General features: G+C 38.1%; 1 long non-coding RNA gene across 1 annotated transcript; it reads left to right on the top strand.

Moving 5' to 3' along the window:
* Window positions 1-1,570: 1,570 nt before the first annotated feature.
* On the top strand, window positions 1,571-26,053 carry LOC116873612. The gene is made up of 3 exons (XR_004383860.1): window positions 1,571-1,607; window positions 4,442-4,476; window positions 26,019-26,053. It is a non-coding gene; the product is annotated as an uncharacterized LOC116873612 (long non-coding RNA).
* Window positions 26,054-26,823: the final 770 nt, after the last annotated feature.

The following is a 26,823-nucleotide window of genomic DNA, read 5'->3' as shown; positions in this document are numbered from 1 at the left end:
TATTCTTCCAGTTTTGTTCTGCGTACCAAGTCATTCCAACACAAAATCATTCCAACAAAACACAAAATTGAGGTTTCTATAATTTATGTTAAGTCTTAAAGTTTGGCATGGAACTAAGGTGATCAACTGTCTCAGTTTGGCTGGGACTGTTCAGGATTTAGTCCTAAAAGTCTCACATCTCAGAAAACCCCTCAGTCCAGGCAGACCAAGATGGTTCTTTGTCCTAAATGAAACTCACATTAGTAAGTGTATGGCACGGTTATAGTTTTAGTTGAATTATAACCTTGCAGATACAAGAACTAGGATGCCTGATGGGATCAAGTATCCTATTTTCACTTGCAGAACTTAATTGTTGCAGAGCATCTAATTTAACTTCCTTATTTTATAGATAAGGCAACTAAGCCCTAGATAAAGCCTACACTAAAAAGCGGGACTGTATATACTGTTTGAAGGCAGAGCCCAGAGCCAGATGGCTGACTCCTAATCCAGCATGCAGCATGTATTAAGTACTCATTAAACATTTTTGTATCACTGAATTGAGTAAATTAAATAAATGAGTGTCTTTATGTAACTGGAGCACACATTATATGATAAGCATTTTCTTCATATCATTAAAAAAAGTCTTTGGAGACTATAATGGTTAATGACTGTATAATTCCAGTCTTCTGTTGATGAGAAATAAGGGCTTTATCAGTTATTTGCTATGACATATTATAATAAAATACATGTTACAAATGCCCATTTTGGTTATTGAGTTATAGAAACATATACAATAGTTTGGATTAGTAATTTAACATTGACTTTTTTTTCTATTTTTATTACTATTTACCTTTAGGCAGCCAGACTTTACTGAAAAATAAAAGGTCGCATAAGTTTTTTGCTTTTATATTGTAAATATTTTATTGATAACAGGATTTTAGAATCAAGTTTCTTTGTTTTCAGTTACTTGCTCTCCATTTTGATTTCTCTTTTTCCCTGTATAATAAGAGCTAACATAAATTTAGTACTTTGTGCCAGGTACTACACTTAGTAATGTTTCCTCTATTGAGATAGGTGGTATCGTACAATGGTTACGAGCTAGGGCTCTTGGTTTGTGTGTCTGAGGTTTATACGCCAGCTTGACACAGCTGTGTGAATTTGAACAAGTTAAGCTCTGCGTTTATAACAGTACTTATATCATGGGGTTTGTGAGAATTAAAGAGGTGTGTATGTGCCTAGCATATAGCAAGCATTCACCAAATATTAACAAATTAGGTAATAGAATGCTAGCTGCTAGAACAAATCAACCAAAGAACTCTCGGTGGTTTAAATAAGGCAAGTCTTTTTGTACTCATGTAAGGGAGCATGTTCCTGGTTGAGTGGACTCCTCAGGGTCATTCAGGGCCTAGGCTGCTTCCATCAGTCGTTTCTTCCTCTTCTATTTCCACAGATTTCTTTCCCTTCACATAGAGGCTGGGGGAAGAGAGAAAGAAGAAAGGACCACATGGACAAATTTTACGGAGCAGGCTAGGAAATGGCTGACATCACCTCCACCCACATTCTGTGAGCAAGAACTCCCAAGGAAAGACTGCACAGAAAAGCCAGGGAACATGGGGAATGTAGACCAGGTATGTGCCCGAAAGGGTGTGGAAGAAATCTTGCAACATATCATCTGTATTAAAAATCTATATAGATTTATATCTGTAGATCCATATTAAAATATAGCTACATATGTTAGCAATACAGCATTCTCTCCTAGTAAGGACTCTCAACTTACTTTGTCCGAATCACAAGTCGGATAAAATGGGAGGGAGGAAATGACAATCAGCATCATATGACAAGTAAGAGGCTATCATTATAGGAAACTAAATATACTTGAAACAACTCCTAGGCAGGGCTTTCCAATTATCATTTTCCTTTTAAAACTGGTCTTGGGTGATTGCCAGCTTGAATATCGTCACACATTACTTTTCTGAAGTTCCTAGAGACCTCCAGCAGGGAGAGGAAGACCATCCAGCTGCCTCATCAGCAGCTTATACTCCTTTTTCTTTCAGTAACACCCTTTTTCTTTCAGCAATCATAAAACTTTAAGGGACTTCACAATCGTTCTTCATAAGAAAATGCTTAGAGACTACTGCACTGGAATTCAGTGCCCCTATTATCATAAATTTAATATCCACATTTACTTTTGGCCCTAGGGGGCCTACCAGGCTATAAAAGAGAGATTGGCAGGTAGAGTAAGTGCAGCCGGTTTATATACATTCTGCAGAATCACGGAAGCTCATATAATTTTCCCTACATTTCATCGAACACCTTTCTCTGTCAGGTTTGTCTGCATTTTGCCTTCGTTTCATCTTATTTTTATTATAGAGATGCTCACACTTTTTATCTTTGAGCATGCTAACAGTCTCTTCTGAGTGAGGCATTGCCCAAGTTCCATTTTCATGGATAACTAAGTACCCATCTACCAGACTAATCATCTGTTGGAATACCTTATTCTCTTAAATCTGATTCACATTGTGCCCTTGACGTTTTATCCTTGCCCAAAACCTTGCACTGAACGCATGCTGTCTTTTGGAAAAGGGACTTTGTTTTTGAGTTTCGTGACTTTGGGAGAAAGAAAACCTGCAGAAAGACATGCGATGTATAAACTTATGCTAGTCACGAGAAGCAAGTCCATACTGCAGTTCAATTTAGCAAGTACTATTGGAGGTGATGACTGAAAAGAACTTAGAGATAATCTGGCTCAACCCTTTCATTTTACAGGTGAGCAAATCCAAGTCCCAACAACACTAATGTACTTGAGAGCATGTACTTGAGAGCATCTGGGAAATCTGAGTAGATTTAAACCCTTACCCAAAGTCATAGTGCTGGTTAATAGGAGCACCAAGCCTAAAATCTAGTTCTCTAGATTTTCACATCAGGAATCTTTCTCTAATAGAGTGTAACCTTCCCTGGGATCCTCAGACCTTCCAGAAGTTTGTGGATATACTCTCAAGAGTCTGCTAGGATGCTATCAGAAATCTGAATTTGTTCTAATTACAATAATAATATGAAAAATAAATATAAGTATATTCTGAATATCTGAGTGACTTTCTTATAATTGAATGCAGAGAAATGATATCTAGTGCCAGCGTTCTACATTTGTGTTTATGAACATGTGGATGCCGAGCAGTGCCACTTAAAATACTTGGAGCTGATGAGAAAAAAACAGAGTGGTTTTGATGTATAAATGATGTCTTCTCACCAGTGAAGGCCAGATGATGTCTCAGCACATTTTAAGAAAGAAAGGTCCACAGAAATTTCACAAGTTAAAAGTGATGGGAGAAAAAAAGGATAGAAAATTGAGTCACCCTATAATATAGAGTAGTCTAAGCATGTAAAAATGTAAAAAAATGAAACAGAGAGAAAGAGAGATTGGGCATCAGTACCATATTCACACTTTGAGAGATGACTTATTTTTTAATTAATTAATTTTTTATTACATAAAATTGACAGTTGCATTTGGGTTTAATTGGGTTTTTTTCATAAATAGTTTTATTTAAGTGTAATTGCTGGTATGTGTCGAATTGTGTCTCCCGCAAACTCATAGGCTGAAGTCCTAACCCCTCTACTTCAGATTGTGACTTTATTTGGAAATAAGATCATTGCAGCTGTAATTGTTAAGATCAGCCCTACTGGAGTTGGGTGGGCCCCTATCTATTATGACTGGTATCTATATTAAACAGGGGAAATTTGGACACACACACACACACAGAGAACACCATGTGAGAACACAGGCAGAAATCAGGGTGACACTCTCCAAACCAAGGAATAAACAAAAGACTGCTGGCAAACTGCCAGAAGCTAGCAGCAAGGCACGGAACAGATTCTTCCTCAGAGCCCTCAAAAGAAACCAACCTGCTGACACCTTGATCTCCAACTTAGTGTTCAAAGCAATGAGAGAATAAATCTCTGTTGTTGAAGCTTCTCAGTTTGTAGTACTTATACTAGTTGCCCTACAAACTTTCATAATTGCCATGGAATAAACTACACATATCATACAATTTTGACCATATACACTTGAGGAAACTTCATCTCAATCAAGATAATGAACACATCCCTCAGCCTCAAAGGGTTCTTTGTGCCTTTTTGTACTTAATTCCGTCCTACCCCCCATGCCCTTTTCTTTGCTGCCCATCCCTCAACTCAGTAAACTCATGTGCTTTTTGTCACTATAAATGAAAAAGTATTTTCTAGAATTTCTTTCACTCAGAAGGATTATTTTGAGATTCATCCTGTTGTTGTATTAATTGTTTTTTGTTGCTGAATAGAACTCCATTGTATAGATATACCACTGTATGTTCATAATTCACCATTGATGGGCATTTGAGTTGCTCCAGTTTTTGCTTGTTACATATAAACCTGCTTTGGGTATTTGTGTTCAAGTCTTTGGCTTGATATATGCTTTTGTTTCTCTTAGGTAGATATGCAAGCATGAAATGACTGGCTCATACAGTACGTATTTATATAAATATTTATATATATATTTTACTTCTTGAGAAACTGCCAAACTGCTTTCCAAGGTGGTGGTACCATTTTTCATTCCTACAAGTAGTGTATGAGTGTCCCAGTTGGTCTGTACATTTACATAAAAATCTCTTGAAAGCAAATCCCTTTAGGGAGGTACAAACTTTTAGATGATTCAGTCACACTGTGCCTATTGCCTTATACCCAGCTTGATTCACACACTTACGTTACTCACCTGTACGGTTTTGAGTGTGTAAACTCTCATTTATAAATTGATTCAGAATTGGCTATTCAGATATGTTATTCACACATTATATGTGTACAAATCTCTACAGAATCCTGGGCCAAAGTCAGAAGATATGAGTGTGCCACTGACCAATCGTATTCCTCTCAGTGTGCCCTAACTGCCTCTTCGCTTTAATGTGTTCCCTGGAAAGTCAGAGTAAAGACATTTGTCCAGCTTGCCTCCTCATAGAGTTGTTTTTTAGATCAAATCAACTGTTCAAGAAAGCTTTGCAGACTATGGGATATGTAGACTATTTTTTCATGATGCCATGATAGTCGAATGCTCTTTGAGAGGTAGGTTTCCACAGATCGTGACAGCCTTCATGACGTGGGTGGTGTCTAACATAGAGTGCACTGACCAACTGTTCCTGCTGTCTTCCCCCTTATTTCTGGCTGGAATAGGTAACGGTAGACCTTGGGACAATGGTTTAGTGTCCTATAGCATAGTTTCTCTCAAAGTCTCTTAAGAGTCTAGGATTGAAAGTCAGGAGACAGTAATAATAAATATAGCATCTAATTCTTAGTAAGCATGTATTATATGCTAGACTGGCACAAATACTTTTTATTGAATTGTAGTTGACACACTATGTTACATTAGTTTCAGGTGTATGACATAGCAGTTCAACAACTCTGTATATTATGTTAGGCTCACCACAAATGTAGCTACATGGTGCAATCTTTACATGAATTCCATGTAATTCTTACAACAATATCATGAAATAGGTATGATTATCATTCTTTTTTATTTTTTTAAAGATAAGGTAAAATTGAGATTTTAATAAAGATCTTAGATAACTTGCCCCAGATATGAGAGCCCTTGCTCTTAGCTATGGTAGCTATGGTATAATCTAGTGTCCAATCATATCTATGCTATAATAATATAATATGAAAGGTGTATATCATTTTACTATATTGACACCTGTTGGGAAAACATTTTTAAAATTAAAATATAAAACAGATTGAAGTTGTGTCCAAGCAACTGTCCCCAAATATCTTAATACTTCCAGAAAGAAGAATATGAGGAACACTGTTCAGGTTTTATTAGAATAACAGTCACATTCACAAAATAATAAGATTTGAAAGTCAATAGCTAGGGATTTGAAAATTGTTGAAATGTAAAAAGCAAGGAAACGTCAATTTGTAACACTAGAGCTTTTGGACAGGTGTGCATGAAGGGCCAGCCATGGGCCACCTAGTTGATTCTTAAGGGCTGAACAATCATATGGGATATAGTTTGCCAAGGACGTATTGGTCACTCCTGGAGCATTACTTGGTGAGCCTACAGAAAGAATTAGATTCTAGACTAGGATTTACCCTTAATAGTTTTACTTCTCTGAACCTCAATTTCTTTATGTGAAAAATGAGGTTGCTGATAAAATGTGTGAAAAACCACAAAACTCCCCCCTGGAATTCTTTAGTTAAATTAAATCATAAGGAAACACCACATGAGTACATAAAAGCAAATTTGTCCAGGTTCTTGGTTATGACAATCAAATCTGCTTTAGATAGTTTAGGTAGGAAGAGATTTACGAAGAAGTACCAATTAGTCTTTGGGTCTTTGGAGAGCTGGGCATGGATGCTTACATCCAAGAACAAAGCAGCCAGAGAACATGCCCTACCATTAGGCACCTAGTCTAGTGAAAGCACCATTGTCACTGCTATCCATCACTCGTTCCCTACTACACTGTGGTTTGGAATCTAGAAACTCTACACAGCCCTCCCTAAGATGCTGCCATGGTCCTTTCCAGATTTGAACCCACAGCCTGTGGCTTCCTTTTCATGTAGCTCACTTGTACCTATGTGTTGCTTGACTGAACCCAGGCCTTGTTTAGGACAGGAAGCCATCTTTAGAAGGGGGATGGACTGGGTGCTGGGTGGGCCAACTCACAGTCTCTGCCATCAGTGCTCCTTTAGGATGGCCAGAGCCCCTACTCAACCTTCACCAATCACAGTTCCTTGATGATGCTGATGGGGTCTTGTTGGCTGGTCATTTACTAAATAGGCCCCAAGGCCTCTGTAGACCAAAGTAGAAAACCACCAAACTATATTTTTCTAGGATTCTCTCTTGGGCTGAAATTCCTTGATTCTATGCATTTCCAAGATTAAATTAAAGTACAGGTGTTGAAAGAGGTTTTTTTTTTTCCTGTCGTGCTTGGCTAATTCCAATATATTCTCTGTAATTATCGGTAGTTAAGAATATTATACCCAGGGACTATGGCTTCATGTACATTTGCATTTTAGTTGAATCCCTCAATTAGGTATATTAGTACAAGAACATCCAATTCACACAAAAGGAAGGGAAATGGTAAGAGAAAAAAGGGGAACATTTGACAAAGGTGGATACGATTTCTTTTCAGAAGGGTGTATTTTGAGACTTTCAAGGGAAACGTTTTTATGTTGCGAGTATTTGCAGATGCCGTTATAGGGAAACTGCTTGCAGTGTTTGGCATAAACTCAGCTTTACAAAATCCAAGCACAAAGGTCCAACAATCAGAAGAAAGAACAAGCGAACTTAAGCTACCTTAAATTGTACACATACCTGTTTACATATTCTTTTGGAATATAACATACTTCAATGACCAGAAAATAATAACATTCTTGTTATCACCAAGGCACTCTGAAGACATCATAAATCAGTGAGATACCATATTATTAGACATGGTATGTCCAGCAACTGTCTGATAACTTAGGATATCCTATGTCATTGTGCCTAAGAGCTTGGGCTCTGGATTTAGCCCCTGTGGAGCTTTAACTAACTTACCTAGAAGATGGGAATAATGATAGTAACGGCATCATGTTGCAAGTATTAAATTGGGATAATATATGTTAAATTACTGGCATGTTCACTGGGACTTAAGAAATGTTGTTTAGTCTTGTCACTAGGACACCTACACTAGCCTTTGGTCCTGTGCAACTCAGCGGGTGTTGGCAGCCAAGAAGGGATCCGGGGAGGCTGCTGGCTAGGAGAGAACAAGTGGCTCCACCAGTTGATTCTCCAGGGGAGAGAGATGTGATATTCATAAACGTGCAATCAATCCACCATTTTCCACCATCACCACCAGGATGGATCATCTCTCTTCCCCCTAAGTCTTCTTTAACTCCTTAAGATCACTCTTGCAATTCACTAGGGACTGATTTCACCGGTATTTGGTTCAAATCTGTAGGTGCATTGACTGCATACATGCAAAGCACTGTGGCCTATGAATTGGAACATGGACACTGATTTAGCAAATATTTGTTAGGTTTCTACTATATTCTAGGGGCCGTTTTTGCCAGTGAGGGTTCACTAGAGCACCTGATATGGGCTGTTGTGGTGACATGGGGAAATGATGTTAAATAAGCAGGTAGTGGGATTCACTGTGTCCCTATGTGTATGGGGACACCACAAGAAGAGTAAACAATCATCTTAGTTTCCCTGGGACTGAAGGCTTGTGGGTGCACACAATTTTCTGTTTTAAACCAGGACTGAGTTATTTCTCAGGATGTGGTATTTTGGTGTTAAAATCAGGAAGGTTCTAACTAAACTGGGACGACTTGGTCCTATTAACAGGTTTTATAGCCCCTATTGGACAGTCTCTCTACCTCTGAAGAATTTAATTCCCTTCGTTCAAAATGAGGAACTCTGCCCTGGGATGCAGCTGTGATGTGCAAAGAGATCTGGAGTGGGTTTTCGGAGAGCAACTAAAAACGGCCCCAGCTCTCCCTATTATGATGACCATCAACAAATTACCTCTCTGAACCATAGCTCATTCCTCTAGAGAAGCGAGGATACCTATGCCCTGGACGTTTGAACAGATTAAATGAGATAATATGGGTACAAATGCCTTGGCACAGAGAGAAAGTACATTTTTTTTTAAATTCTATTTTTGCATAAGAAAACATATGGCACCGGCTTAAAAATAAGAAGTTGCTTATATACATGGTTGTCTACATTAGCTTTGCATCATTTGTGCTTCATTTATTGTCCTGGAAATGCTCTTTAAATGTTTCCATTGGGTGTGTTCCAAGTTACTAACAAAATTGTAAAACTCCCTGAGTAAAAGCATGATACTTTTACATTTTGGATGTCTCCTAAAAGTTTCATAGCATGGTCAGATCTTGGGAACACAAAGTGCTGAGGTTGGTCTGTAAGGCTCTGGGGACAAAATAAACACCAAATATTATGTTTATTTTTACTTGCATTTTATCTTATTTTTTAAAAGATTTTATTTATTTGAGAGAGAGAGAGAGATTGAAAGCATGAGCAGGGGAAAGGGGGAGAGGAAGAGGGAGAGGCAGACTCTCCACTGAGCAGGGAGCCTGACATGGGGCTCAACTCTAGGACTCTGGGATCATGACCTGAACTGAAGGCAGACGGTTAACCAAGTGAGCCTCCTAGCCTCCCTCTACTTCTATTTTAAACTGCAAGTCTACCACCATGAAAGTTATTCTTATATAAATAAAAGGATCTCACTCAAATCCAATCTTTTTGAAGCCTCCCCCTTACCTAAATTATTGCATTTTAGTCCCTTTACCTGTGTGATTCGCTTGCGATGTGCAAATTTAATGGAAGGGAAAGATGGCAGGAGAGGACAGATGTATACCTTGCCATGCTAAGTAGGCAGAAATCCCTCTGCGCCTGTGAGCCTGAGAAAACTCAGTTTAAATGTCAAAACCAACACTCTGGGTCCTAGAGTTTATAAGCAGCAACAAGCCAGCACATAAACCCATATAGCCAAATCGAGATAAGCTTCTATGTAATTTTGAATTTTCTATTAACATAATAGGTTAGTGGGTCTGCTCCTTTAGGAAATCCTAAAGAGATTTCTTTAAACGTACCATTTAAAAGGAAAATGTCACCAGTTATTAGCTAGTTTGACTCTTCCTGTATTAATTCCCTATCTCTCTTTTTCCAGCCTCTCTCCATATCTTTCAAATCAGGCAACTTATGCCACTGATTTCTTATCAAATATTCATTCATCTTTGGCATACATTGTTGCACAATGGCTGTAATGGTCTTCACATTAGGTCTCTTGTGATAATTGAATCAGCCGGGCCAGATGCTCTTGTGGCTAAAGGCACCACAGATTCTGAGAGATGGCTCATCACCAGGTCATTGGGATCAACCCCTAAACCAGATTGGAGAGATCTACTCAAATCGCATTATTAGAACCATTCCCTCTGGTGCTTGAAGGATAGTCCTGAACTTGTGTCCATAGATTATAAGAGGTCATTCCTAATATTTTATTTTCAGGGTGGAAGAAGGGTGAGGAGGTTCTATAGAATGTTTATAATTGCTAAAAGTGATAATGAGACCTCAGGGCTGTATTAAAAGAAGTATTGTGTTTAAAACAAGGGAGGATAAGTTTCCGCAGGACATGAGCAGCAGTCTTCAAATTAAATTATTCATTTATTCAATGAAAATGTGTGACATCTACTCTATAAAAGGCACTGGGCTATGAAAGATACAAATATAACAAGTAGCACACTAAGACAGACATAAATCTTATTAATAGTCCTGTGTTGCTTTTCTGGTTTGGCTCATGGGACTGCCAGAATCTTTACTAGAGCAATCACAAACAGAGATATCTAAACAAGGCTGGCTGATAAAAGTGAGTAAAATAGCCCAGTGGCAACTGTGCCAAATTCAATAAAACATGCCCTATGTAAAGTGGGCAGCTACTAGTCAGTAGTATTAGATTGTCATCTTGTGAGACTATAGATCTGGTTTTGCTAAGAGAAACTGGAGATTCAGAATTGCATGTGAACTATTTCATTTAAAAATATTGTTAAGGTGGTAGCTAATTCAAGTGTTTAAGAGCTCAGTAGAATCTTACATGTTTTTGAATTACATCTTGCTCATGGGCTTTCAATTTATAAATTCTACTCCACTCAGTAGATTTCTCCTAATCTAATCCAATATTTAGAGGGGCTCTTTAACTTGGAACTTGACATAAATAACCAACTGGCATAGACTGCCAGGAGTCTGTAATGAGAATGACTCAGTTTACTTAATATAACCAGTAGGTGAAGATAAATGAGTAACATATGTGTATTTTATATGGTTTTTGGTGGAGAGATTTGGTTCTCTACTCAGAGTGGCAAGTTTTAGCATATTCAGCTGCCTGGGTTCTAGAAGCATTTCATACTCCCATTGAGACAGGTTAAGTGGAATAAAAACTCCTGGACTCCATTTGTTAATTTGAGACTGAACAACACTATTTGTCTGGAGGTTTCCTAAGATGGATTTATGGTGGCCTCAGGCTAAATTCTCTGTTGATGCTTTGAACTTATGTCCGGGGCATCCTATCCATTACAGAGGAGCTTTGTCTTCTCTGTGCCCTCATGAAAGAAATGCATGTGCTCAGTTACTGGGTAGGTGCTCTTGAGTAACTTCTGGAACTCTCTGGATGGAACCTCTATTCCCTAGGGAGCAGCTAAGTTTCATCTCTTTCCCTGCTGCCTGTATGGTGCCAAAGAGAAATGCCGCAACTAAACATGATGAACCAGCCCCATTAAAAAGAGAAACAATGGGCCGTTTTCATCTCAGTTATTAATTATGTAAAATACATTTGCAATACCAAATCTGATAATGGTTATCATTTTATTTGGGTGGAATAGAGAAAGTAGATGGTACACACTTCAGTTGCCTTTTTTTTTTTTTTTTTTTTTAGTAAAATAAATGGACTAATGGTTACCATTATTAGTGAGGGGTGATCACTCATTTGTGGAAAAGACATGAAGATTTGGCTTATACATTTATTTCAGATTTGTCTTTCTTGGAGTAGGAAAGCTAGAATTCAGACAGAACCTGTCACTCACACAGAAACTGGATAACTACTTTACCCATGACTCACCTGGATTATGGTGCCCCATGTTAGCATAGGTAGAACATGATTAATATGCTTTGAGACAGGGCTGAAGGAGAGAGGAGCACATTTTATATTTGGTCATGAGATGAGCAATTGAAGCATTAGCAGCTGTTGAATTGATCATCTTTTATTTTCTTAATAAAAAATTGTGATTTTTACATTTTTTACATAATGAAGAGAAGTATAAGTTATGTCTTACAATTATTTGTGGTGATGGTGATATACTTTGGTAAGTCTATCACATATTCAGCATTTATAATGTTCTTTCAATGGAAAGTTGAAAATTTTGTGCCCTTTTTAACCTATGCTTATGCAAAGTCTATTTTTCAAAGTTCTTTTTTATGTGTTGGCTTTTTCTAAGCACTAAGCACTTTACAAAACTCAACCCATTATTCATCCCAATGGTTTCATGAGGTGGATATTGTTATCCTGCTATACACTGCAGGAACTGAGGCTTAGAATAATTAGCAACTTCCTTGAAATCTTGTGGTTAGTAACTTAAATAGATAATATTTGAACCCAGCTCTGTTTTATTCTCATAGCAACTCCCTTGTCAGCTATGAAATATCCATGTAGCCTGCTTAGGTCTCAGGAAAAAATTACTTTTATATTTACTTTTACCTAGAACATAGTTAATTTGAGTCCACATATTTTTAGCAAATACTATTAAACCGATAATTTGCCTAACACTTGAGTGGCAAAGAGATGGCACAAACTCAAATTTAAAATTGAACAGGAATACAGTTGTGTTCAGACAAATTAACGAATATAAATAAATAGAAATTACTGTTTTCCTTGAGATATGGTAGTTGGATCTGTGCTTTTGCTTTATGAAGATCTAGATTGAGATTTGAGTAAAGAAGGCATGTGGGTGCCTTGGCTCCTAGAACTTTCAGGCAAGTCTTTTAGATCTGATTTAATCAGCACGGCTGTGTTGAAATGTACATAACCCACGTAAAAGCTGCTACTTTCCATAGTCCAGTACTTGTCAGTGTTGCCTTAGAAGAAAAATACAACCCATCCATCAAAAGTAATTTAGTCCATTGTAGTTTTACTGAATCTCCTAAATAATGTCTAAGCAGATAGCATCTGAAAGTCTCATCAGTTTCCTTTTTTTCATTAAAATCATCTTCCCCTAGTTTTCTCAAATACAGTATCTCTCAGATAAATAGCTGACCTTAAGATTTTTCTCTTCTCACTGTCAACATTCCAAGTTTTTCTTTTATACCTTAAGCAAGAGTTTGTTTTCAATATCTTATTCCTTTTCCTTCTACTACTTGTTTCTTTTCTTCCATAAGCAAATTATGACTTTTTAAGAATACTGTTGTTGCCTAGATTTTCCATCACAAAAATCCTAGATGGAATTCTCATTAGAGAGAAACTAAGGAAGGTAAGACAGGAAATATTCACAATGTAATTATTTTTCTATCACACATTTAAAAATGCAATTACTAAGGATCATATATATCAAATACTCTTGGATGTACTTAATCCCTGAGTGCCCTTTGCACCCTCACTGTGGACAAAACTGAAGAACAATATGAGGCTGACAAGGAAAGACAAGTTTCAGAAGATTCAACTATGTGGTGAGAGGTGAGGTCAGGTTCATAGGTGGACTGAGTATCAGGCCTGGGTTGAAACTCAGCATCGCTTGAATACGACGGTGATTTTTTTGTGTGTGGTTTTTAAAATAACATTTGATGACTTCCACTTTGAGTGGCATCAGAATAATCCTGTGCCACAATAACTGCTCCAGAGAGTTCTTCACTGTCTTTGGTACACATTAATGTTCTTGCCTTTCTTTTTTCCACTTGCATCAATTTTTCCGAATTTCTACATTCCAGATCAACTGTTCAGGTTGGAGTCATAGCACATCAAGCTTGGAAAGATGAGAGTCATGGAGTTCAGTGGTCCCCAAATAGCAAACCTGAGCTGTTTTTAAAAATGCACATTCTTATATTCCACCCCTCAGAGCTGTCCATTCATTAATTTACAGTAGGGCTCCAGAATCTGTTTCATTGTTGTTGTTTGTTTTTTTTTTTTTTTTTTTAAATCTTCCTAAGTGTTTCCATTAACCATTCTGGCTTGGGAAATTCTGATCTAATTCATCTCCTTCCATCCCACCTCCAATAGCACATCTTGCTGGTGATCAGCCCAGGGATACAGATGGTGGTGGTGAAGGAAGCTCAAATGTATCAAGCATTGACTAACTGTTAGACATTGAAGTAAGGCTTTACCTAATTTGTCCCATTTAATACATAAAACAATCTCAAGAGAAAGACAAGATCATATGCATTTTCTCTCTAGTCTTTGAATTTGCCATGAATCACTCTCTTCTAGGTTTTTGTTTAGGTCTTACTTGCCCTACAAGGTACCCCCCGCCTAACCTAAAGCCTTGGTTGCACACCTTTCCTTTGAGCTTACTTCTACTCTTCCATATTTTATTGAGAAAACAGTAGAGTTTAAAGCTGAGGGTGTGAATTCTGTAGCCACTCTGTGGGTTTAAAACCAGCTTTGCTACTCTCTGGCAATGTTACTATGGGAAAGCTAACATTGCTATGCTGTTTCCTGTTCTATAAAATGGAGATTTAAAATAGTGCCTCCTCACCCAGTCTTGAAGGAGTGGCCTCTTATGAGATGAAATTTATCATTCAACCCTGCATCAGTTCTTTGTTGTCTCTCAAACTTTTGTGCTTGTTAAGTAGCCCAATATATTTTTAATAGTTTTCTAGGAGTTAAAGATGGAGCATAGGGTGTTACATGCAAAGAATGAATCATGGAACACTACATCGAAAACCAATGATTTTCTCTATGGTGACTAACATAACAGAATAAAAAAAAAAAAGGATGTGCCAAGAACTGTCAGTGTCCCCAGAGGGAGGATCCCAGCACCTAGAATCAGGCAAGACATACCCTTAAGCAACAGCTTTTAAACTATGAAAATAAATACAGTCCTTTGGGATCATAAGTATAAACCCTATGGGCCAGCAGAGCCAGGCAATCTGGTCATATTGTCTGGGTGGCAGTCCACAAAAACCAGGGCTCCAAATGAGCATGTAAGATCCTTCCTAGATGATACCAGTGAGCTGGAGCAAGGCAGAGGCAGAGCACCAAGATGGCATTCTAACAGCCTATTCTTTGAGAGCAGCTTATAAGCCACGAAATGTGTGCCAAACCTGAAGGCTCCCCCTTAGACCAAAGCTCCAGGACAAGCAAAGAAGCCTCTTTCACAGAAAGACTGAGTGGTGTGCCTCAGTTTACTGCCTGTGCAGTTTCCCAGGGTGGTAGCCCTGCCCAAAGCCATCTCTCTGATGGCCACAGTCTCCTGGGACCCAAGAATGCAAACCTTCCCAGCCACCACGTCCAGGTGCTCAAGGATGTCCCCAAGTCAGCAGCCACAAAAAGTGAGGCACCGGTCATAAAAAGCAGGACACCAGGCACAGGTAAATCTTCCCTCCAGGAGACATCGGCACTCTAGAGCATGGTGTAGGATGAGTTCGAAGACAGCTTCCACCCTCCTTGGTCTCTGGGAGGGATTATAGTCAGTCCCCTCTATGCCTTTTTAATTAGAAGCCTGCCGCTCAGGCCACAGCCAGGAGCTAAAAGGTCTCCTTCACACGAACACCAAGCTCCGGGGTTTGTTGTCTCTTGCTGTGCCCTGCAGTGGTAGCTGTTGAAGAGGAAGAACTGTTTCTTCGTTGGCTACAGTCCTGAGGGGTCCACAAAGGTAAGCCCCACAGGCTGCTAGATTTAGCCAGGTGATGTAGAGGTGTCTCCTAGGGGGTGGCTGCAAAAACCATGTAAAAGCCCCCTTTTGGGAAATACTGGTGCTTGGGAGCATAGTAATGGGAAAGGAGGAAGATGGCACCTGCTAGCATCCATCCTAAAGCATGTTCTAGCAGGTTCCTCGGTGTGTGTGTTTAATTACATGCCTGCCCCTCGGGCCAACACTTTATTGTAAGGAGGTGAAACTTCACTTTAGTCTAGTGCAATCAGCTGCTTCTGAGCAGGGCCCTGGGGTAGATCAGTCCAAGCACAGAAGGTCTTTCAGAGTTGTTTCTCAGGTTCCTTCAGTCTTGTGGGCCTCCAGATATGAGCCACTGGTTTTCAGTGTTAGATGTTTTGGGGGCTTGTCTCTCAAGGGTATGTCTGAAAAGCTGGAACGCTTGGTATAGGGTTCAAACCCTTTGCTATCGAGGGAGAAGCTCTGGCTTGTGAGTTCCCTCCCTGCTGTGGTTCGCAGCATCAAGGCTGGGGTTTATAGCAAGTTTGTGTAAGACACATGCACCCCCATGTTCACCACAGCATTGTTTACAACAGCGAAGCTATGGAAACAACTTGCGTCCGTCCATGGATGAATGGATAAAGAGACTGTGGTGTGTATATGTGCAACGGAATATTATATAGCTGTAAAAAGAATAAAATCTTGGTGTTTGAGACAACATGGATGGACTTCGAGGATATTATCTTCAGTGAGGTAAGTCAGAGATAGACCTACTGGATGATCTCTTTTATATGTGAAACCTAAAAGTAAACACAGGTATTCCCCACTATCAAAAGTTTGAACTACACCACTTTGCTTCTCTGAAAGAATTCCGTTAGTAGTTTTCACTAGCTGAAAGAAATCCAAAAAGGATTTATGCTTTTGTGAAAAAAAGAGAAAAGCAAAAACAGCACTCTGCATTTGTATTGCAATGAGCCCTTTTGGGGGAGCACACACCCCCGCAGCAGGAAGGGCACCACCAAACTGCTTCCCTGGGAGCTGTACTCAGTTTTCAGCATCAAGCTACCTAGCTTTGAACTGTATCTGGGAGCATCTGTGCTTTATCTCGATTTATTTTGTGTACTTGTTAGCAAGATGTGTCCTAAAGTATCAGAAAAGCCTGGGAGAGTTTATTTTTGTGGTCGGGGCATGCGAAAGTTTTTTTTCCCATATAAATTAAAGGTAATTGCCTTTTTTTGCTTTAATTCATTTTGGCTTAGGACAGGTTTCAAAAGGAATGCTATACTTGGAATAGTAGGGAAACCAATTAAAACGAACAAACAAACAAACAACAAAACCAAAAAACACCAAGTTCTTAGATACAGAGAACAGACTGGTGGTTGCCAGAGGTGTGGGGTAGAGGCTGGGAGAAATGCGTGAACTTGTTCTTTTTTTTTTTTTTTTTTAAAGTTAAAAAAATTAAACTTTAAAAATGTGATTTGGAGAAACACTTTTACCCTTCATTGTGTGTCAGATTACATATATAATACAATTAAATTATAAAACATATAATTGAACAAAAATTATTTCTTTATGTAAATTATTAATAGATGTTTTGAAAATGAAATCATGTGTATGCAGTTGTATTCATAAGTGCAAGTACAGTAATCAAAAGCTATAACAACATTAAAAGCAAATCCAAATACAAAGATATTCCTATGAATTTTATGTTTCACTGAACATCAGAAACCACCACTGTACTAAACTGAGTTACAGACAGAAAACGTATTTAAAAATTATATAAAAGATTTAACGCTTCCTACTCACTTTTTTTGCAATAAGCTAGTTTGGTATTTGATCTAAAATGCACAGAAGAATGGAATTCACTGTTTACTATGATAATCGGAAATGAACTAAGAAAAACAATTTCAATTTTTATTACTCCCTTTTATGTTGCAAGAGACCAATTCACCGAAAAACATTGAAGCAGTATTAAAGGTAATAAGTTGTAGGTTTAAAAAATATTGTTAGGTACCACCTAAAAAAATATTCCCAGTGTTTCGGCTAATCTGTAAGCCCCACTTTTTCCATCAGATAGCACATATATACAACATTTTAATTTCTTTTTGCATAATTTAGTTTGTCCATAAACTCAACCTCAAGAAGGAGTACTTTGTTAAATATAGAATAGGCCCAGGAATGGACTAACGGCCTGATAAAAGTTACATACTTATTATCTTATTACACCAAATTTTGATTGTCCATATACTTTTCTTTTTAATCTACTAGGCTTTGAACATCTTGTAGGAAGAAAGGACATCTTGTTTAATATTGTATCCCAAGTGTCTGCTATAAATCCTAGCAGATTTTAAGTGTTCAATAATGTAATACTAATCTGGGGGTCGGTTCAGAATAAAATATCATAAAGACCTCCAGCCCACACTCTGAACATTTACAGCCCTTCCTAATGATACCACTCCACTGTCAATGAATAATAATTTATGTTGCACTTATTTAACCATGTGACTCTGTAAATGTACCCACTGCTTTACTGATCAGACACCCTATATTTGAATCTTGCTGCATCTCTTGCTTTCTTGACTTGACACTGGGCAAATCATTGCATCTCTCAGATCCTTATTTTCTTCATCTGTAAACCTGAAATGAAACCACTACCTTGTAGTATAGTAGTAGGATTAGCAAGAGAGACATGGTAGACAGTACCTGTGATGGAAAAAGTGCTTAGGGAGAATCAGGTAGACTTATTATTGCATGAAAGGGTTCAGTAGGAATGTTTGTTGATATGGTCTTGGCCTCTGTTCAGAGTTCATTGATGTGGCCTGAAATCTTTTGGGATCAGATTTCTTTAAGTACTGGCTTGGTTGAATTGTCCCTGAAAAAGATACGTCGAAACTAACTCCTAGAGCCTCAGAATGTGACTTTTTTGGAAATAAGGTAGTTGCAGATGGAATTAGTTAAGATGAGATCCTACTGGAGTAAAGTGAACCCTTATCCAATATAACTGATGGTTTATAAGCAGAGGAGAAAGAGACACAGGGAGAAGAATGCTGTGTGATGACCGAGATATCCAAGCGATACAGCCACAAGCCAAGTAGCACCAATGGTTGGTGGCTGCCACCGGAAGCTAGGAAGAGACAAAAAAGGATTCTACCCAGAGCCTCAGAGGGACTACGGCTTTGTTGATACCTTGACTTTGGACTTCTGGCTTCCAGAACTGTGAGAGAATATATTTTAAGTTGTTTCAAGCCACCCATTTTGCAGTACTTTATCATGGCAGCCCTAGGAAATTAATATAAGTACTACGCTAAACTTAATGACCATAACTTTCCAAAGTTATTCCAGAAAAAAGGAACACTGTAAAACTAAAAAAAAGAAAAAGAAAAAGAAAAAAGAAAGAAAGAAAAAGAGTGAATTGAGGTTTTTCACAGTTGCCAGATTTTTCCATCTTAAAAATTATTTTAACTGTAGAACAACTGGCAGCCTTCTGGGGATGGTATGGGGGAACAAATCCTTGATCTACCACAGTCCACAGAGGCTTTTGTTTTATACTGTGCCCCTGAATTTCCAAAGCTTTTGTAAAGAAGTTTGAGTCTCTGGAGAACCAGAAAGCTTTCAGTCGTACTTGTTTGAAAAGGTAAGTAAATCCTGTTTGCATTTACTATTTATGAGCCGTGGCTTCATACTGTCATGTGGCCACGTGATGCTTGCTTTTAAGAACCTACAAATGAGATCAGATTCATTATTTTTTAATGTAAAGAGGATGATGGCAAACTCTGCAGAGTAATATAAACCAGACTGTCTCTCTTGCCCTAGAATTTGTATTAACAATGTTCCTTTGGAAACTAGTAAACTACATGCCATACTTAAAACATCATATTTGACATAAACACAATATTTGTTGGAAAGAGCATTCAAGTATTTAATTGAAATACATCATTCATGGGAAAAATCTTCAATTCTGGGCAACTCCATGGTACTAAAACTTTTCCATGTAAAGCGCACATCTAATAGGGAAACCCATTATCTGTGCTCTTGTATTTCTCTTTCGTCAAGGGGACAGCTGCCATTTTTGCTGCTAAGTTTCATTCAACTTCTAAGAACAGAAAGAATGAGATCAAATAGTCAAATGAGTTGGTATAAAAACAAAAAACTAACCATATGGTAATCCAATGTGTTCTAGAAAGAATTTCATTTTATTTATTTCTAAAAAGTCTTTCTTCTGCAGAAAAAAAAAAAAAGTATTTTGTTGCAAGTCTGAAATAATATAACCGAGAATCCAGTCCTGTTCTGGAAAAGATGCCATCCTCTGACCTTTGCTTAGGTTCAACTCTCATGTGTACCTCCTGATCTAAGCTTCCACTTATGTTATGGAATTTAAAGTTATGGAATGATGAAATTCCTCTCTTTTGAAGGAAGCAGTTCCATATTTCTTGGGGTGAAATTTTTGGCCAAGGTTCATGCTGCATATTTGTGATTTTTCTTAGTGTTTTCTTTTTCTTTTCTTCCTTTCTTTCTTTCTTTCTTTCTTTCTTTCTTTCTTTCTTTCTTTTTTTTTTTTACAGATTAACATTTCCCCCCAGAATTTTCCTAAAATAGCTGGGTTACCATAGAATATGTTTTCCTCTTAAAGTCCATCTTCCATTGTTCCTGGTGTTATCTATCTCTGTTCCCTAAAACACCTAATGAATCATTTTCATTCATTCATTCAACTCTGGTCTGTCACTAGAGTTGCCAAACTAAAGCCCATGGCTGTATTTCTACTATTCACATTTTCACAGATGGGTGGGGGGGGCGGGCAGTGGGTAGGGGGCAATGAAAGAAGAATATTTTGTGACTTGTGAAAATTATATAAAGTTCATATTTTAGTGTCCAGATAGAGTTTTACTAGAACACAGCTATACTCATCTGTTGGCATATTTTCTGTAGGAGGTCATGGCCTTTCAAAGGCCCATAGCCAGTCTAATACCTCAGGAGTTCTGCCACCTTCTCAAAGTTTCACACACAACAGCGCCACCCTGACTTCTTGTTGTCATGGCCTATGACCTTGCATCTATTTTAATCTGTTCTCTCTAGTGCCTTTTGTGTGACACACCAGTAGACTTCTGCATGGCTGGATTCCAAATTTGTTCTTTTCAAAGTAGCTCTGCAGGCCATGATCTAGCACCACCCACTTCTGAGTCTAGCTTATCTGTTTGTGTGACATCTGTTTAGTCAGCTTGGGCTGCTATAACAGAATACCAAAGTCTGGGTGGCTCAAACAACAAACATTTTCTTCTCACAGTTCTAGGGGCTGCAAAGTGCAAGATCAAGGTGCTGGCAGATTTATGTCAATGGAATGACATGTCAGTGCAATGATCATGTCAAAAGAATGATCATGTCAATGGAATGAATCACTTCCTGGTTCACAATCAACCATATTTTCAATATGTCCTCACATGATGGAAGAGTAAGAGAAAGCTCACTGGGGTCTCTCTCTCTCTCTCTGTTTCTTAATAGACTCTTAACTATAGAGAATAAACTGAGAGGAGGGCGTTTGTGATGAGCCCTGGGTTTTGTTTTTAATATTTTATTTATTTGAGAGAGAACGAGAGAGAGAGAGAGCCTGAAGAGGTCCCTGCCTAGCAGGGAGCCAGACATGGGGCTCAATCCCAGGACCCTGGGATCATGACCCGAGCCGAAATCGATGCTCAACTGACAGAGCCACCCAGGCGCACCTGGGGTCTCTTTTATAAGGGTACTAATCCCATTCATGAGGCTCCATCCACATGACCTACATACCTCCCAAAGTCTCCACTTACTATCACTTTGGGAGTTAGGATTTCAACACATGATTGTTGGGGGGCATATATTTAGTTCCTAGCAGCATCCCCAATACTCTCTTGACGAAAAGGAGAGTTTAGACAGTGAAGAGATAAAAGTCATGAATTTTTTAAAAAGAAATAGCTCTCAAGCTGGGCCTCTCATTTTGCATTTGGTTAGTTGTTTCTTTTCCATTTTTTTCAAAGCTTAAATAGAAGAATCTTCTTTCATACTTGTTGTATTTCTTCTAACTCATTTCAGCCCAACATAGCTGCCTGCAGAGTTGGTTTTGAAACTTCATTTTGTTGGCCATTATACTACTATCTTTCCCAGAATTGTTTTAGTCTAAAAAGTTTTTTACAGACACATGTTTTACATTTTAATCGGATGTATTGATTAAAATATTCAGGAGAATTGGACCCCAAACAGAGCTTTGTGGCGCTATTCTAGGGACTTCTCTCCAACTCAATATTGATCTTTTAAGCAACACTCTTTGGGAATGGTTGAAATCATTGCTAATCCTTGTAACAACAGGTAATTATGGAAGACTGTGTGAAGTGATTTGCTAAAATAGACATGAATTGTATTTAAGCCCTTACCGCCACTCAGTAGCTTAGAGGTTCCCATCAGGCTATCTGGGACTAAATTCATCATCCTATATATTTGACTCTAATTCCTTGGCATCAAATTTTTTGATTAAAAATGTTTAAATCTCCTATTTAAGTTCTTAAATATTATTGATGGTCTTTTCATTTTCAGGCCCCTATTATGTAATTTGCTTAAATATGTGGATATGAATATGTGGAAAAAGCCAGGTACTTCTGTACCATCTCTCTTTTGCAAGACTTCTCTTTAGCTGAAAACCTTGATTTGGGGTTAAGAGGGCAGGATCAGGAATAAAAACATCTAGATGCCGATACTTAATCTGTTCCTTAACTAGTTGTATAACCTATGATATGCCCTCTAACCTCTCTTAGCATTAGTTAATTCCTCTGTAAATAATGGGTTCTACTAGATGATTTCCATGAGTTCCTTCTTGTTGTAGAAACAGTAATCACAATCAACCTATTGAGAATAAACAAGAAACCTTCAGAGGAGTTTATAGGGAGGGGAGATGAATGGTACCATTCAGCAACTAAACAATTTTAAGAAATGACAGTGAAGGTAAGGGTGGCATGTAAACTCTGCAGGAATCTGGAGAGGGGAGAGAGCTGTGGGGGTTAGACTGTTGGCAGTAGATTTCATGGAGGCAGCCAAACAAAGGAGAGAATAGAAGGAGGAAAGAGTTGATGTCTGAAATACTTTTTATTCGTGTTTTATTTTGTTGATGTTTTAATCCTCTCCAAGGTCAATGTCAGTGTAAGATACCTTCCCACAATTCTTTGGGAATAAGTTAGGACTCCTGATTAACTGTCAAAGCAGTAAGTGCTTTGACAGTTAATCAGGAGTCCTAACTTATATTTTGATTTCAGAAATGGACAAGGTAGTGCCAATTATTTCCAAGCACAGCATTTTGAAGTGATAATCATTTTATTTGGAGTGAAATAACATTCAACGCATAAAAACTTGTAAAACTAGGCAGGACAATTTAGAAATTGTCTTCTGGCCTTAGCAGTATTTGAAGGCAAACAACTCAGATAATTGCTACTAGTGTTTGCTTTTTAATGTTGAATAAAGGTTGAGAAAGAAAAAAAAAACCAAGGGAATAATAGATGGTATCAATTTAGCTTGCTGTTTGAGGGATGAAGTGTGGTGTTTAGGAATCTAAGCTCTGGAGTCAGACTCTGGATCCATCTTTTGTGGTTGGATGAGGTTAAACTTTTGTACTTTAATTTCTTCAACAAATGGGCATAATAATAAAACTTACGGAGATTTTGTTAGGTTGAGATGTATTATCCCATAAAGAATTTAAACTAGTAGCTGGATTGATGAAAACACCCACTAAATGCTGATTATTATTATTATTTTTATTACCATTCTTAGTGTTTTTATATTCTCCCGTAAAAACATACATATGACTAAAAGGAATACAGGATGGAAATGATGTGAAATGGAAAGGAGAAATTAGAAGAATTCTGAGTTATTAATTCTCAAGGCATAAATATGGTAGATGGAGCCTTAGCTACTATAAATTCTCTTTATGAAAGAGTCTCTCCAACTGTTGGTCTCTTCATGCCTCTACTCCAAAATTGTTGAAAATTAAAGCCAAAGATCTTAGAATTTTGAGTGATCTCTCTGGACCTTAGAAATCATTGTGTCATGGGACTCTAACCTGTGATTTTATTATTTAAGATGAATTTACTTATTATCATTGAACTATAACTAATTAAACATGACAAGAATGCAACAATAGCAAAAGATAAGCATTGTTTTGCCTAACCTGTGAATTCATTGCAATGAGTAAGCATGTTGAGAATTTAGTTATACAATAAAATAATTAGAAAATCAATTGAAAGTCATTAAAATGAATAACCCAAGATATACAATCTTTTTAGGAATTTTTGGTAGGAAAAAAAAACAACTATTCCTAACTATCAAATGGGTATAATCAATACTCTTTCAAAATGTCTGTGATTATTTTGTCTTGAGTCAACTCAATTGTGGGAATCAACACCTGGAGAATGTAGTGGGGTGAGACATTACATGTGGGAGTAAAGAAAGCATAAAAGGGCTTTAAAACTTGGGGACAGGGGCACCTGGGAGGCTCAGTGGGTTAAAGCCTCTGGCTTTGGCTCAGGTCATGATCTCAGGGTTCTGGGATCGAGCCCCACATTGGGCTCTCTGTTCAGTGGGGAGCCTGCTTCCCTTCCTCTCTCTCTCTGCTTGCTTCTCTGCCTACTTGTGATCTCTGTCTGTCAAATAAATAAATAAAATCTTAAAAAAACAACAACCCTTGGGGGTACTAGGTAGGAAATTCATCCATTCCTATAGAGGATCAAGTAGCTGATGATTATAAAGCACTTTATGCATTCTTAATTCTGTAGCAGAGCTAGGACCTATTTCTTCAACTCTGTATATCTTTTCTTTTCAAGGCCTTCGGACAATTCTCTCTCCTTTTTCCTCCCTCTCTCCATGCCGACTTTTGTTGGGGACAAAATGGGTACTGGTGGGAAGCAGTGAATAAAAACAATGGGATGAACATTGTCCAGTGTACACTTAAAGGTAAGAAAGGACACTTCTTGAGCAACAAGAGGTCTTAGGCAGTGAAAGACTCTGATCTATTTAAAATGAGGCTAAGTAAAGCAGTGGAAAATGCCTATCAAGCAAGACTGCGGCTTGTCAAGAAGATGGGGTTAGATGCTTCAAGAGTTTCATCTTGAAGTTCTCTATTTTGGTAGCACAAGACATTATTAGTTCATCATACTGAGTGCTGAGAAAATTGTTTGCTGATGTAAAATGGCTGGATTTGACCAAATGAAAACAAGGTCAGTAAAGAGCTGTAAGACAAGACTTGTGCATAAAACCAAGCGATGTAGTTTCACAATGAGACCTTTGCTGAATGCAAGTTGGTTTTCTTCCAGATGGGTCATCTGTAAATCCACTGAAATGTGGACAAACTCAACTTTCCTCCATGAGTTGGATTAGGCTGTAGAGAAGATACCTGCTATATTTGTCACCTAAGCATTTCTTTGTTGTTCATTCTCTACTACCTCCATTTTTTTTGCTCATGAAATACATGTTGACCCTTCTCTGCAAAACCTATATTTTCTACTTTATAAAAGGAATCATATTTGAAATAACACAATGCATCCATGTGTACTATCTCCTATGAAGAACTGAAAACCACTGAGTATCACGGAAAACAATTTTTTTTAACCTTTTCAAATGTTTTGACTTGTCACCTTTATGTTTTCACCTTCTGCCTGATTATTCTTCATCACCTTGACAGGGCAAGTGTGTTCTCATTTGTGATCTTCTCTCCTAAAATGAATATGAAAAGTAAAGGCCACCTGTTGCCATTTAAGAATATGGTTATTCTCTAAATCCACTTGACATTTCAAGGCTTCACATCTGCTACTTTGTGATAACATTTTCCTTCATAGACCATGTGGTTTCTAAAATGGTGTCACATGAGTAGACAAATCTAGCCAAGAATGGTGTTTATGATTTCTAAGCTTAGGGTTGTTTTAGGATTTCATCCCCTGTAGGCAAAAGGGTGCACGGTGATTATTCTGGGCTCTTATTTAAAATATATGAGCACTTTTCTCCTTGTGTGCCCATTCTGATCGGTTGAAAGTGACTACTCATATTACTGGGTTGAGATTAGTGACTTACGGATGCCCAGATAAAATAGTCCATACCAATTTGGGATGTCTGTCATTGGTGAGGGATTTACCAGTGTTCTCTGTTGGCCGTTCTTACTTCAGAGACTTCTTAGGGGCAAAAGAAGGCTCTCACCTCTGTTTCAATCACATTTCATATCTGGCTGAGACAGCAGGGTCGCCACAGGCATGTGACAACACACTTCTACCTACCTGCCCCTCCCCAACCCCCTTTTCCCCTCTGCTCTTAGCTTGACTGATATTTAATCCTTGTGAGTTTTCTGAAGAAAGAAGAACCATTGCTGGCCTCGATTAAAAAGCCTAGGCAGGGTGATGTGTACTTATCAAGATAAACATTTATCTGCAACCCTCCTCTCTGGGCCTCAGGGGGCTCTTAATCACCCCAGAGGTTCAGGTTGCAGCAATATTTGCTCTTGGTGCATTTTCAGAGGCCAGGGTAATTCCATGGCCTGCAAATGAAGATAAGAGGCGGGTTGCAGACAAGGCAGCAGTTGCTGGTAGATAAGAGCGTGTTATTCCATGCCAGAGGTTAATGGGAATTGTCAGTGTGGTGGTGATTTTTCCAATCCTTTGTTTCTGTTTTGACAGAGGACTTGGCCCGAGCCAAACACAGGATCCAATTTCCAAGAACACCTGTCGCTTCGTGGATCAAATGTAAGAGATACTTCTTGGGAACTCCTTCTCTCCCAATACACCGTGTCCCTAGGTCATATTCTGGCTACATTCTTGGCATAAACTTTCCTCTGTCCATGCCTCTTGTTGCCAAATGGCTAATCTTCTCTCTTCCGCATGTTGTTTGCTTACAAAGCTTTAAAAATGTTTCTCTATTTCTTTCTTTCTTCTTTGTTTCTGAGCAAGATATGTAAATGACAAATATATTTCAAGTCAACGCTTAACTATTTCTGTGAGCATTACCAGAGAGCTCTGGGTAATAATAATCCACAAAGGAATCAAAATTAAAGTTTATTTTTATATTCATATTTATAGGATATAGTCATCCTATATAAACACATCCACTCAGTACCCAGGGTTGCCCTCTCTCCATGGCTGCTCTCCCCATGTGAGTCTAAATCTAGGGAAATGTGGCCCCTGCAATTGTAAACGATTCTTTGTACTTAGTAACTAAATGACTAGCATTCGTTTTCTGTGGATTTTTTCCCTTTTGCTTATCTGAATAGCTGCAAATGGGTTCTGTTATTTTAAAAACACAAATATTTAGTAGACTAATCTATAACACAATAGGTACCATTCACCTGCCTAAGGAACACAATTTGCCATAATCGGATTATTTCACCTAGAAAAAAGAAGGGGCCTCTTGAGAAAATTAAAAAAAAAAAAAAATCTTGTTGGTTCTGTTTTGAGGGCATTAGTCACTGTGTTGTTATCTACTATA

The sequence above is a fragment of the Lontra canadensis genome, unplaced genomic scaffold (genome assembly GCF_010015895.1).
Source record: "Lontra canadensis isolate GAN:19392208 unplaced genomic scaffold, GSC_riverotter_1.0 scaffold34, whole genome shotgun sequence".
Classification (NCBI taxonomy): Eukaryota; Metazoa; Chordata; class Mammalia; order Carnivora; family Mustelidae; genus Lontra; species Lontra canadensis.
The sequence above is the reverse complement of the archived record's forward strand: the minus strand, read 5'-3'. Positions and strand labels throughout refer to the sequence as shown.